Source organism: Macaca fascicularis, chromosome 12 (genome assembly GCF_037993035.2).
Source record: "Macaca fascicularis isolate 582-1 chromosome 12, T2T-MFA8v1.1".
Classification (NCBI taxonomy): Eukaryota; Metazoa; Chordata; class Mammalia; order Primates; family Cercopithecidae; genus Macaca; species Macaca fascicularis.
In genome coordinates this window covers 13,171,836-13,185,350 of record NC_088386.1, presented here as the reverse complement: position 1 = coordinate 13,185,350, position 13,515 = coordinate 13,171,836, and the positions used below count along the sequence as shown (strand labels likewise).

Below are 13,515 nucleotides of genomic sequence, written 5' to 3'. Positions count from 1 at the left end.
GCCACATGTGTGCTTGACTGGCCAGATGTCCATCCAGACAGCAGGGGTGGTGGCTCTGGGATGCAGCATAACCAGCCACTCAGTGGCCTGGAATGCCCTTCTGCTTCCCCGCCACCCATCTGTGTCTAAGACATCCAAATGTTCCTACCCAGCCCAATACTCAACTCATCCAGGAGGCCATGCTAGCCCTCACAATTTCCTGCATCAAATCTAATCACCATGCACATCACTCATCTGGCTCCTGCCTAACTGCCTCCCACATCTCTGGCTAATCTTTTCCATGGTACACAGAAAGGACCAGCCAGGGCCTTGGAGTTAGTCACACCTGGGTCCAAAGCCCCACTGTACCTTGTATTAATAGGACTGCCATAAAAAAGTGCCACAAACTGGGAGGCATAAACAAGAGATATTTATTTTCTCACAGTTCTGGAGGCTGGATGTCCGAGATCAAGGTGTTGGCAGGGGTGGCTTCATCCTGGCCTCTCTCTCCTTGCCTTGTAGCTGTCCCCCTTCTCCATATGCCTTCATACGGTCATCCCTCTATATGTGTCTGGGTCCAAACTCCTCTTCTTGTAAAGACACGAGTCATACTAGATTAGGACCTACCTTACAACCTCATTTTAACGTAACCATCTCTATAAAGGCCCTGTACATTCTAAGGTACTGGGGATTTGGACTTCAACATGTGAATTTGGTGGGGGGACAAATTCAGCCCATGATATACCTTTGGTTAGAGCAGGGGTTTACAACCTGAGGTTAACTTTACGTCATCTATGAAATAAAGTTGAAAATCATTCCTAGGATTATAAGTACTAAACAAAATCCTGTAGGTCAAGACTCTCACACTGAATAAAATTCTAGAAGCCTAGTTTGTTTCCGACTGTCCTCATTCCACCTTGACTCCCCCACCCCACAGCAGTGGCTGTGCCTCCTCATGTCAACCAACTAATAGATATTTGTTCCCTGATTTCAATGCAGACAAATTGAGTAGCCTATTGATATCTGGGCACCTCCCTCTGCTCCCAGTGAAACATAAAAATGAGGTAACACAGTGCAAGGAAGGCAGGGAGCAGAGTTACTACGGGAGCCAATGCTGGATGGAGTCAGCCTTCAGGCAAGTCGCTAAAGCTCCCTCTGCCTCCATTTCTCCTCCATGGAAGAAAGTTAAGAGTAATGCACAGCAGCAGAATTGCTGCATGGATTACATGAGAAAACCGTCCTGTGGCCAGCACAGAGTCCGTCCATGAATACGGCTGTTACTATTGTTACTGTCTGGATGTGTTCAGCATTGTCCACAAAGATGGGACAAATGTATTATCTCAAATATTTATGACTTTTTTTCTAGTAAGAACATTTAAATCTACTCTCAATGATTTTCTAAATACAACACATTGTCATTCATGTTAGTCACCATGTTGTATAACAGACTCCTTGAAGTCATTCCTCACATCCAGCTGAAGTTGTTTCTTTAAATCTATCCCTACTTCACACTGGGACCTGCAAATGTTAGGCATGTTCATACTGATACTACTGATGTAGTAGCACCATTCAACAGTCCATTTTATCATTAAATGGGTCAATTTGTTTTATTTAATAAGCAAAAGTGTTTTTGGGGGTAATCCAACCAAACAAGGGACGTAGATAATGCTTTTGCCTTACAGTCAGGGTGCTGAAGGCCAGCCTACCTTGGGTGAAATTGACAACTATCTACCCATCATCACATAAAGCCTCTTCTGTGCTGCTTCTCTCATGGCCAAGCATAGACCAATAGCCCTACCCTCAGTCTCTCCCTTGGATTGAAGTCACTAAGGCCTTTGTGAAGTTTCAGTAACTGGCCTGGAACAAAGGGGAGTCTGTCAGCTATTAACTTAGCTCTAGCTGAGAGCAGGACCAGAGCAGTGGCATTCAGGATGGGTAAATTTCAGAGAGGGGAAAATTGGATTGCACCTATAAGTTAGGGAGTCCCCAAACCCACCCTCACCTTTGACACCAACTTCAAGTTCTGAGGTTCCCAAGACTTTGATCATTCATTAGAAGGACTCACAGAATTCACTGAAAACTGTACACTGAAAGTTATAGTTGATATGGTGAAAGAATGCAAATTAAAGTCAACCAAGGGATGAACACATGGGGCAGAGTCCAGGAGAGTTCCACATGCAGAGTTGTTCTCTCCCAGTGGAGCCATGAATAGCTAGGCTACTCCTGAGAACTGTGTAACAATACACACCAAGAGCTACCAACTGGGGAAGTGCACCTGTGTCTTAGTGTTCAGAGTTTTTATTTGGATTTGGTCATGAAGATATGGTTGATTATGTGACTATCAGGTACTGACCTTCAGTCTCCAGCCTTTCTGGACATCAAATTGATACTACATAGCCCAAAGTCCCCACTTTGGCCAAGACTCTCTTGTGGAAAAATAATCATATCTGTTTTACTGTCTGCGTTTGTTATAGCATTTATATCACAGATACAGGAGTCATGTCAGTATGAACATGCCTAACATTTGGAGGCCCCAGTGTGAAGCAGGGATAGATTTAAAGAAATGACTTTAACTAGGTAAGAGGAAGGACTTCAAAAGGTCTATTATACAATATTGTGACTATCATTAATGACAATACATTGTATTTTGAAAATCACTGAGCATGCATTTTTTTTTTTTTTGAAGTGGAGTTTTCACTCTTGTTGTCAAGGTTGGAGTGCAGTGGTACAATTTCAGCTCATTGCAACTCCGCCTCTCAGATTCAAACAATTGTCCTGCCTCAGCCTCCCAAGTAGCTGGGATTACAGGCATGCACCACCACGCCCGGCTAATTTTTTGTATTTAGTAGAGATGGGGTTTTACCATGTTGGTCAGGCTGGTCTTGAACTCCTGACCTCTGGTGATCCACCCACCTCAGCCTCCCAAATTGGTGGGATTATAGGCATGACCCACCTCACCTGGCCAAGAGTAGATTTTAAGTGTTCTTACTACAAAAACGTCACACTATGTGAGATAACACATATGTTAATTAATGCAATTGAGCCATTCCACAATGTATACATATTTCAAAACATCCTGTTGTTCAAAACAAATATATAAAATTTTTATTTTCAATTAAAATTAAATTTAAAAAAAGAAACAACTTATCTGTCTAGGAAGTCATTGCATACATTTTGGTATTTTTGTCCTGATATGATGACTTGTTCTACTACCATCTATATCTCATAATACACTTGTGCAGAACTATTGTTTTGTTTTGGTTTTAGAGACAGGATCTCTGTTGCCCAGGCTGGAGTGCAGTGGTGTGATCACAGCTCACTGTAGCCTTGATCTCCTGAGCTCAAGCTCAAGTGATCCTCTCCCCTCAGCCTCCTACGTAGCTGGGACTACAGGTGCACACCACCACACTTGGCTAATTTTATTTTTCAGTTTTTCAGTTTTTGTAGGGACAGGATCTCACTATATTGCCCAGACTGGTCTCTCAAACTCCTGGATTCAAGCAGTCCTCCCATATCAGCCTCCCAAAATGCTGAGATTACAGGTGTGAGCCACCGTACCTGGCCAGAACTATTTAGTATAGCAATTAGATGATAATTAACAAAATCTAGTGTTTCCTAAGGCCAGTCATTTTCCATCAGCATTATATCCTGAGGAGGCTTTCACTTCATTTCCTGATATATTTGGTCATCAACAGCAGTACCATCATTAGACTTATTCACATAAGGGGACTGAATCTTATCCATGATGCCAGTGCTACACCATATTGAAGTATGGTTGCAGATGTAACCTGAAAAGTAAGCCAAAAGATACAGGCATATTACTAAAATCTCACTCAGTCATTATCAATTTGGTCCAGGTCATGATCACATTATATGACCAAAATGTCTCCCAGAGCAATGCCACCCACTCAGGTTTGCAGGTTTCCATTCAACATTGTCAGGTTCCCAAAAACAGGAGTGGTCTTTGCAATACATGGCTTCATCCTTTCAGGCATTTGCATGAAGCTAAAAGACAATATCATTTTTATAAAGGCACCATTGTAACATTGGAATTCCCTTGTTTCATAACCCATCTGTTCATTCATTTACCCTTAGCTACTATTCTTCCTTCTATCCATTTATCATTGTTTTTCATTTTGTTTTGTTTTTAAAATAGGATGGGGTCTCTCTGAGACTTGCCCAGGCTAGTCTCAAACTCCTGGATTCAAGGGATCCTGCCACTTCAGCCTCTCAAAGTGCCGGGATTACAGGCATGAGCCACTGCACCCAGCCTACCATTGTTTTTTTTTCCAAACTTTTCTACCTTTAGAAGGGCTGTTAGTTTTGGCACTGTTCAGATACACACTGCTGATAGCAATACTGGTCTAGCAGGTGCTTCTCTCTCAATTCACTTCCGTTTAATAGGGTGAGTTTACACACATACAGAACTAGTGGGCTGTCTTGACCACTAGACAATAATATATCTGCATTCATCATCAAGACCAATTTTGCCAGATGGGCTGAAGGCACAGTCTACCCCATCAGGTGTTTGGGAATTCTGACATAAAAGTTCAAAAGTATAGTTACAGTTTCCTGCTTAGGGATTATCCCTGCCCTTGCATCCAGTTGCAGCTCTGGTTCTGTGATCACTGAATTAGGTAGAAAGAAGAGTTAAAGTTGTGCAGGGAAAACAAAGTTGCAGTGATGTGAAGAAGAATTGTATGGTCATATTAGCATTGTCCTCCAACCCCTCTTCCTGGATGGAACCCCAGAAATGGTCTCTGCCAATGAGAGAGCTGACACAAGTAAATACAGAATAACCAATCCTTTCTTGTTCCCCTGTTGCTGAGGTCTTAGCTGATGATAGGAAAGATGCAGCATTTGCCAGGAGTGTGTTTGTGCTGACCAGATGTTGGCCTCACCATTTGTCTTTCTACAGTTATCTCATAAGGCAGGCAAAGGCCTTCACCCCCATGGGAAGGAGAATGTCTGAGGGCAGGAAGTGGGGGGCTGTCATTCACCAGGGCAAGAAGAATTCCTTAGGGAGAAAATGGGGCCTGAGTGGGGAAGAGATTCAGCCTCTTTTGATGTGGATTTTGAGTGGTCTAAATAGAGAGTTCCTAGGAGGTGAAGCTTAAGGATAGTGCAGCAGACAGAATAGCAGCCTCCCAAAGAAGTCCATGTTCTAAACCCTGAAACCTGTGACTCTGTGACCTTTTATGGCAAAAGCAACTTTGAAGATGTGATTCAGTTAAGGCTCTTGAGATGGGAAATCATCCTGACAAATCCATTTAATCAAAAGAGCCCTTTGAAGGGAAAGAAGGAGGCAGGAAAGTCAGAGTCTGAGTAGGAGATGTAACAAAGGAAGCAGAGCTCAGGGACAAAGGTTTGAAGATGTTGCACTGCTGTCTGTGAGGGTGGAGGAAGGGGCTACAAGCCAAGGAGTGCTGGCAGCTTCCAGTAGCCAGAAAAGGCAGGGAAAGTGTTCTCCCTTAGAGCCTCCAGAAGGAACGCAGCCCTGCTGACCCCTTGATTTTAGGACCTCTAGCCCCCAAACTACAAGACAGTAAACTTGTATTATTTGAAACCACCACGTTTGTCAGTAATGTACTACAGTAGGAACAAGAAACTCATACCAACAACATCAGCTCGGGAAGTCAGGAAGCAAGCTCCCCTACATGACTATTTTCTTCTTTCTCTGGTCCCACGGGGTCTGTAAATAAAGAAAACAAGACCAATTTTAGGACTGCTTAACCTGGAATCCATATCCCATAGAAAAGATTTGAGGAATCCTCATACCCCATGAAATTGTAAAATTTTACATGGCCAGTTTTGGTGAGAGATGGTCCAGGAATCCATGAGTCCTGAAAGGTTAAGAACTACTCACCTTAAGAAAGAAAAATCCAAGCCGAAAAACAGCCCCCCAGTCAATATGGAGAAGTGATGTCGGGAGTCAGATGAAAGAGAATATAGAATCTCTACACTCCAGGAGCAAGGTGAAGGAAAGATCCGGATGACCGGGTAAGCCTCAGGTTGGTGACGAGGCTGAGAGTCATGGCAAAGGTGGCCTGCTCCTCTTTGGGTGTTGAGGATATGATCCTGGTTTAACAGAGATTCATAAACAAAAATAAACAGAAATTCAGCGTCAGCCACCCTGAAAAAGGAGAATTTGCCTAATGCACCCCACTATGCAGAATAATAGACACCCCAGCATTTGCAGGAAACATAGAGAAGTGGCTTATGGTCTTTGGTTCGTCTTTCACTCTTGTCCTATCCCAAGGCAGGTCTCTGGGCTGGATCCAGGGAGGCAGGACATTTGTGCTGAGAAGTCATCCCAAGGAAGCCCTGCCAGCCATGGTTTCCCTAATCCCATTAGGACCACACCTTCAGGGATGGGGGCCAGGTCAGAGTCAGTGTAGAGCAAGTTACTGCTGTTAAAAACGGAGGCTCCCAAAAAGTTCCTGGCCATGAAAAGAAGGTCTTTTTCTTTGCTCATTAACTGCTAAATTATCATTTCATGACCTAAGAGTAAACAAACCAAAACCACATGTCCCTTTGTAATTCAAACGAATAGAGTATTCCAGATTAGAGAAAATCATGCCTGAAGATAGAGAGATCTAAAATCCAGTGTGAAAAACTTCTAGTGATACCTAGTGGATCCCAGGATTCAGTGGAAAGGTCACTTCACTGGGTGTCTCTGTCTAGCACATACCCAGGCAATCTTGAAAAAGATGAAGATAGGTCACCCAGTGAAGTGACCACATTAGAATCTTCTAATGTAGCAATCTCAGGACCCCCAGGAGTGCATGTGTTGAGGGGAGAGGGGAGAGTGGCAAGTGCCACTGGCATTATTCAACCTAGGCTACTTGGACAGTTGTTAATGCATGACCCTGACTCCATGGTTGTGTTAAACACATTCACAAAATGTCACTTAGAATGGTTCTAAAACAAAGACAAGTGAAGTATGTGTGAGTGAAGGGAGTGGGGAAAAAATGACGTGAAATATGTGAGAGGGGAGTGCGTGTCTCAGCCGCAGGAGTAAAAATGTGTTTTCTCCATTAAAAAATAGTGTTTCCATAAAGTCACAAAAATGTTAGCTTGGAAATCTTGTCCAATGGACTCACTTTATGGGTTGGTGAGGACTCCTAAGTGCAAAGAGAAGAAGGGCTCTCTTAGGTTGTCAAGGGAATGTGTTACTAGCCCAGCACTGGCTTTCTCACCCCAGGGCATTTGCACTGGCTGTTCTTGCTACGTTGACTACTCTTCTGCAGCTATTCTCATACCCCATTCTCTTATTTCATTCAGGTCTCGGCTCACAGGTCCACTTATCAGAAAGGCCCTCCCTGACTACCCCTTCTAACACAGACAAGGGCAGTGAACAGTGTCTTGCAGGCAGTAGGCACTCAATTCATGTCTGCTGAAAGTGATTGACCAGCTAATGATGACTCACTGAGGCACCTTTCCAGGACACATGAGAGTTGGAAACTCTAGCATCTTAACTTGACATCACCATGTGATAATATCTGCAAGACATCAAGATGGGAAGACACTGGCCTATATTCAAGGTCTATACATCTAGTGATACAAGCGTTGCAGACAGGAAACCAAGTTAACACAGCCTTACCCACTACACAAGCAAGATTCTGTAGGGGTGATAGAAGACAATGCAATTATGGGATAGTTGGTACAGATGGGAAATTCTGTAAGTTCAGAGAGAGAGAACAATGGGTGAGACAGGCAGGCTGGTTGATTCCCTGTTTTAAAATAATCTGCAGGAAAAGGATCAAAGTCCTTCACTCAAGCTCTAGCTTTTATCTAACTCTCAGCCAATCAGTAACGAGAGACCCAAGAAGCTGTTAACTGTAAGCTCCTATTTCAGGCAGCTAGAGACTTTTCTGGAACACCACATACCAGTTAGACTTCAACTCTAACCTAAAGTTACCTCTTCCTCATTTTAATGCTAAAATTCACACCCAGGGCTGGAGATTTACAGTGCTAATGCTACACGCAATGTATGAAGCAGCATGTTGAGCCACCGTGCAAGCATTAGAAAACTTTCTTCTACATATGCCCTGATGCATTTTTTTCCTATGAAGAGACCCTATAAAACTAATCCATACACACACTACCCTTGGGGAGCAACCCACTCATTTTTCCTCTCTCAATGCTAGCTCCCTTGTGCACAAGCTGGGATAAACTTAAACGGACCTTTGCTGCTATGTTTGGTGATATCTCTTGATTTCTCTCCTGGGAGACTGCCAGAACTCCAGGCACCAGTGACATGTGGACAAGAAGAGTCCTTTCCATGTGAGCTAAGCACTGAAAGAAAAAAATAACGAACTAGTCACATAGGTACCTAACCCAGGGTAAGGTATGGGCCAGTCGGCACCTGCTCAGAGCACCCATTTATAAAGAACTCTAAACAATCACTGGAATAAGTTGGAAGTATGGTGCCGTTAATTTTAATTCTTTAAACATGGCAAAATTTCCATTGGCTTCCACTCCTTTTCAGTGGCTAAAAAAGCTCTGTTTTTTCATTTGAATATGTAACAGGAAAATAATTATTTACAGTCTTCCACCACTTTCTATGATGCTTAGAAAAACTTTTTTTTCTCATTCAGTCTGTTAATAAGTATTTACTAAGTGTCTTTTCTACACTCCAGGACATTTTTCTAGATCCTGGAATTACACCTTGAACAAGAGAGCTAGAGCTTCACCTTCCGGGCTATGTTCTCACCACCAGTGGTTCACAAGGAGCAAAGAGTCCACTGAAGGCTTTAGTGGGTACTTCTGTGAGCATGCGTCCCAAGGATCTACCCTTGGCCTTCAGGGACTCAAGATTTTTGCGTTTGGATCTATGCATATTACACTTTAGTTAAATGTTTATATAAAAAATAGATTATAAGGGAAAAAAGTTAATGTTCCTTAATTGTCCCCAAAAAGGGCTGGGGTGCAGATATCCCAGGGTGTGCTCAAGGTGACAGCAGTCTATTTAAAAAGACATTTGCTAGAGGTTGGCATTAGGGGAAGCTGGGAAGGTTATATATAGAACTCTTTGTACTATGTTTGCAACTTTGCTATAAATCTAAAATTGTTTATTTTTTAAGACATTTGCTAAAAATCGTACATGGAAAAATGCAACTGCAGACGAATTGCCTTGCCCACTTAGAAGACATCCTCTTTAAATACTTTATTAGCACTTATTCATTCAATTATTTAACACTTAAACAACTAATGTTCTGCTTATAAACATTCCATGTAAATAGATCACACCACTGGAAGGTGGGAAGAAAATATTAGAACTATCTGTGTTAATTTTTTTCCCAAACATATTCATTTCTTTTGTGTGTGTTTCATGATGTACGTAACATCTTAGTATAATAGTTCAAATATATCATTTATATACAAATAAATACACACATTGGAAGGATACACTCCCAAACTTTCTGGTAGAAGTACTTAATTAAAATAATCAGGAGACCACTGAAAATGTTATTAATTGCATAGCATCCCAAATATTTGTCTGCTATCTTTCCACTTTTCCTTAAGGGAAGGAATCCCGGTTTTTCATAGGATGACGCACATAGTAAGTATTTGGTTGTATTTATAGAAAGTCTGTACTCTGTATCCTCCTGGCTACCTTTGTGTTTTGAGAGCAAAGGAAGTGCAGTCAACCTGGGGATCAAGTACAGAAACTAACTCATCCCAGGTATTTAGAAAGCCCATCTCCTCTTTTATAATCACTTTCTATTGCCTTTTATTTTTCCTTTTTTAAATTTTAATTGCCATGGTTTGTATGTGTTTTCTGCGTTAAGCTGCCTCAAATCCTTTTTTGGAGGAGACAGAGCATAAATCATAAATAGTTACAGGAACGTTCTATGAAAAAGCACTAGCTAAACAACTGGAAAGGATAAAGGCAATTGCAAGAGGATTGCTCAACCTATTTAGCAGGAGTAGTCCTTTTAAGCACTTTATAAGCAAGCATTTACATTTTAAACAATTAATGTTCTAATTACTAACATTCTATTCACATAAAGCCAATTCCTTTTGGCAATGATTTGTTAGCCTAATACATAACCATTTATGTTTGAACTGAATGCGACAGCAGGTCTTCACAAAAACACTGACAGTGTGCACTATAGTATGAGACAGTTTATGCCTTTGCAGGACCCAAAACACTGCCCTGCTCAGGGCTGGTGCTTGACAAATATGCAAATGATAGACCTTGAGAAGGAAAGGGCTCTTTATGGAATTTATTCAGAATGCCACATTTTGTAAGTCAAGAAATGTAGACATAGAGAGAGGAAGAATCCCACCTAATATTATCCAATAAATGAATGACAAAATTTGATCTAAAATCTGGGTTTTCAGCTCCTTGTCTAGTGCTCTTGTAACATCAAACTCTCTTTCAGTCGTTGAATTGGATTTAATTTAATTTAACCCTTTTGGTAGTTTTCATTGTCTGTAAAGGTAATTAACCCAAATTACTACAGCTTTAGAGGGATTATGATGATTTCATCTTTGTTCATTATTCTGGGGAAAGGACATCCTGTCCATGTGGAGAAAGTGCCCATTCTCTATTTTCACCCAGTTTCTGATAGCTCCCTGACATTTGGAATGGGGAGAAGTTACAAAAATCTTACCCCCATCATGGGAAACTCTGGCCAAACTGAGTATCATCCTGGGAGCCAACTTCTTCATCCAATTGTCTGTGAAGAAATCAACAACTACTGTTTTTCTGAGACCCGTCATGCTACTGCTGCTCCTCCTCACCCACCACCAAGACAGACTCTATGATGAGAAAGCCCAGGTGACAACTGGTAATAATGCAACAATGGGCCTTCATCTCATCAAGGGTGGCTCCAGGAAAAATAATTACAAGCAGGGATGCTCTCCAAAACCCACAGATGGCTCCACCAGCTCTTTCCCCAGAGTTAAAGACAGACCTGACAAACACTATCAACCTCAAGGATATCAAAAGTGGAGAGAACAGGAGAAAAGGGGAGAAGATGAAGACATCGCTAGCTGGACCAAAAGAGACTTGGAGGCAGTGAGCGGCAGGAGGGGGGACTCTTGAGGGAAACAACATCGCATCTGACATCATCCAGGCAAGGCAAGCAGAGAAACAGCTGAGCTAGCAAAACAAGCTCCCAGCAGGCTCTAGAGACAGTACTGCAGCACAAAATAATCCTGCAATAATCGTTCTGCAACACAGGCAATTCCAGCAAAGCAGGGGCGGGATCCCAGTCAAATAAAATATTTCTTAAGACAAAGTAAAGCCGTATGGAGACATTTACTTTCATTCTTTTATCTGGATGGGTCCTACCCTCATTCAAATGATCTCAGAATAATTAATAGTAGTCAGTAAAGATAGGGAGACCTGAGTTCTGAGTCTACCACTGGCTACTCATCTAAATGCCAGGCACTCATTCCAAGTCTTTAGACCAGTTATTCTTATTTATTTAAAAAAAAAAAAAAAAGAGTTGGGTCAAATCTACAGTTTTCAAATTTAAGCATGAAATCTTTTTTTATAATTACTACATAACATTTTACATGGAAGGTCATGATTAAACAGATCACACGAGAGCCTTCAAGTGGAAATGGAAGTGGAAAGTATAGAGCTTGGCTCAGAGGTCCACCCATCATCACCACACTCCTGAGGCCCCTCCTTAGACCCCAGTCCTTAGGGGGTTTGAAGCTACTGGACTAGAAGCTCAGAAATGTTTTCCAGCTGTCTGGCTCTGTGACACCATGTCCCTGAGAACCTGCGGATATTGGATGATAGTAAGACCACTGTGAGCTACATGAGGTGGACTTTGAAGAATAAGCCAAGATGGGGTAACAAAATGAGAGAGGAGGAAGTGTCCTAGGCAAGCAGCAAAAACATCAGGAAGCAGCAGAAGTGGCTCTCCAGCTTGAGTAGAGCATTTGGGCAGCTACTATAGACTCAACAGTGCAGAGTGAGTGTGGGGTCAGTGCTTCCCAGGAATGTTTGCAGTGGGACCCTACTTCCACTAAACCCGACCCCAGCCTATGGGAAATGCTTTCTTACGAAGTCACAGGGAACAGCTTGGCCAACAGCGAGATAGCTCCTTCCACCTCAGGTGTGCATGGAAGCCATAGCCTGCCCACCTTCTCATCTGAGAGAGAAATGGGGCACCCATGAAGGTCTGGTGCTGCCTTTGTATCAAGATTACACAAATGGCTGTTCCCATTTAAAAATCATACCAGCTTCCTGAAATAGGAGCTGTGGCTCCTTTTCTTGGAGAACTTCCAGTTTGTCTAGAGAAAACAGACATATATTTCTGGCAAGAGAAAATCACAGAATGAACTGTATAATAATGTCTCACATATGTGATAGAGTTTGCAGGTGATGTGGATGTGTCCTTGGGAAATTGGCAGAACAATATGAATTGTGAGGAACAGGGGTACAACTACCACCTGATTGTCTTCATGGTAACATACAAGAAGAAATATGTTAGAAAATAGATTCTTGAAAAGAAAGGTGTAAATGCACAGGGGATGTCCCAGGAGCTCACTGCTCTGGATAGTACAACAGGATTACCCTTAATACTGATGAGTCATCTTGCATTTTACAAGAGCCTGGTGGTAGAATGTCTTCCAAGATGGCCACCAGCAATCCTGCCATCCCAGTATGCATCATAGCACTCCTCCAATCCAGACACAGAGTTTATCTCTTTTCTCTTTGAATCTGTGCTGGCTCTGCAACTTGGTTTAACCAGCAAAACGTGATGAAGGTGATACAGCCAGTTCTGGGTCTAGCCCTTAGGAGACCTGGAAGCTTCTGGCTCATCACTTAGAAGTCAACCACTTGGGCTAAACTATTGATTCATGAGAACCCACACGGAGAGAGATAGTCCTCTCTACATGGAGAACTAAGCTACTTCAGGTGACAGTCAACACCAGGTGTTCAGACATTTGGATGAGATAATCTCAGATATTTCAGCCCCAGCAGAGCACCTAGGTGAGCTCCCCATTGAATGTAATTATATGAGTAATCCTGGCCAACACCACATGGAATAGAAACATCACTCAACTGAGTCCAATCTACACACAGAATTGTGAAGAATGATAAAGTATTGTTGTTTTGAGTCATGAAGTGTTTGGGTGACTTGTTACACAGTAGTAGACAACTGTAGATTACTGATACACTTGTACTAAATGATAAGAGGCTGTATTTAAGAAAGAAAGGATACAGTCCCTACTCTCCAAGGCCAAGGTACTGAACTGGAAATCCATGGGCTTTTGGGGACTCCGAGGATAGACTTCAGGGAGTCCACAGCTGTCTCTGAAACTGCATGCAGAATTGTAAGTTCCTGTGCATATGTTCATTTTTCTAGGGAATGAAATCACAAAATTAATCAGATCCTCTCACCTCACGAGTTCCCAAGCTAGTTGGCCCCTGTAAGGAGCAAAGAAGACAATATCGCCTCACTGTGACTCCAAATATTGTTTCATCTGATTTAACATATTCACACTTTTTTCAAGTATAGAACAAGTTTTTCAAAGGAACCAAACCTTCATTCATAAAACAGA

At 42.2% G+C, this 13,515-nt stretch overlaps 1 long non-coding RNA gene across 1 annotated transcript; it reads right to left on the bottom strand.

Moving 5' to 3' along the window:
- Positions 1 to 3,061: 3,061 nt before the first annotated feature.
- Positions 3,062 to 6,229, bottom strand: LOC102139116 (uncharacterized). Its single transcript, XR_001483858.3, has 3 exons — positions 5,846 to 6,229; positions 5,595 to 5,671; positions 3,062 to 3,767 (listed from the first exon to the last, which is right to left on the bottom strand). It is a non-coding gene; the product is annotated as an uncharacterized lncRNA (long non-coding RNA).
- Between the last annotated feature and the right edge of the window lie 7,286 nt (positions 6,230 to 13,515).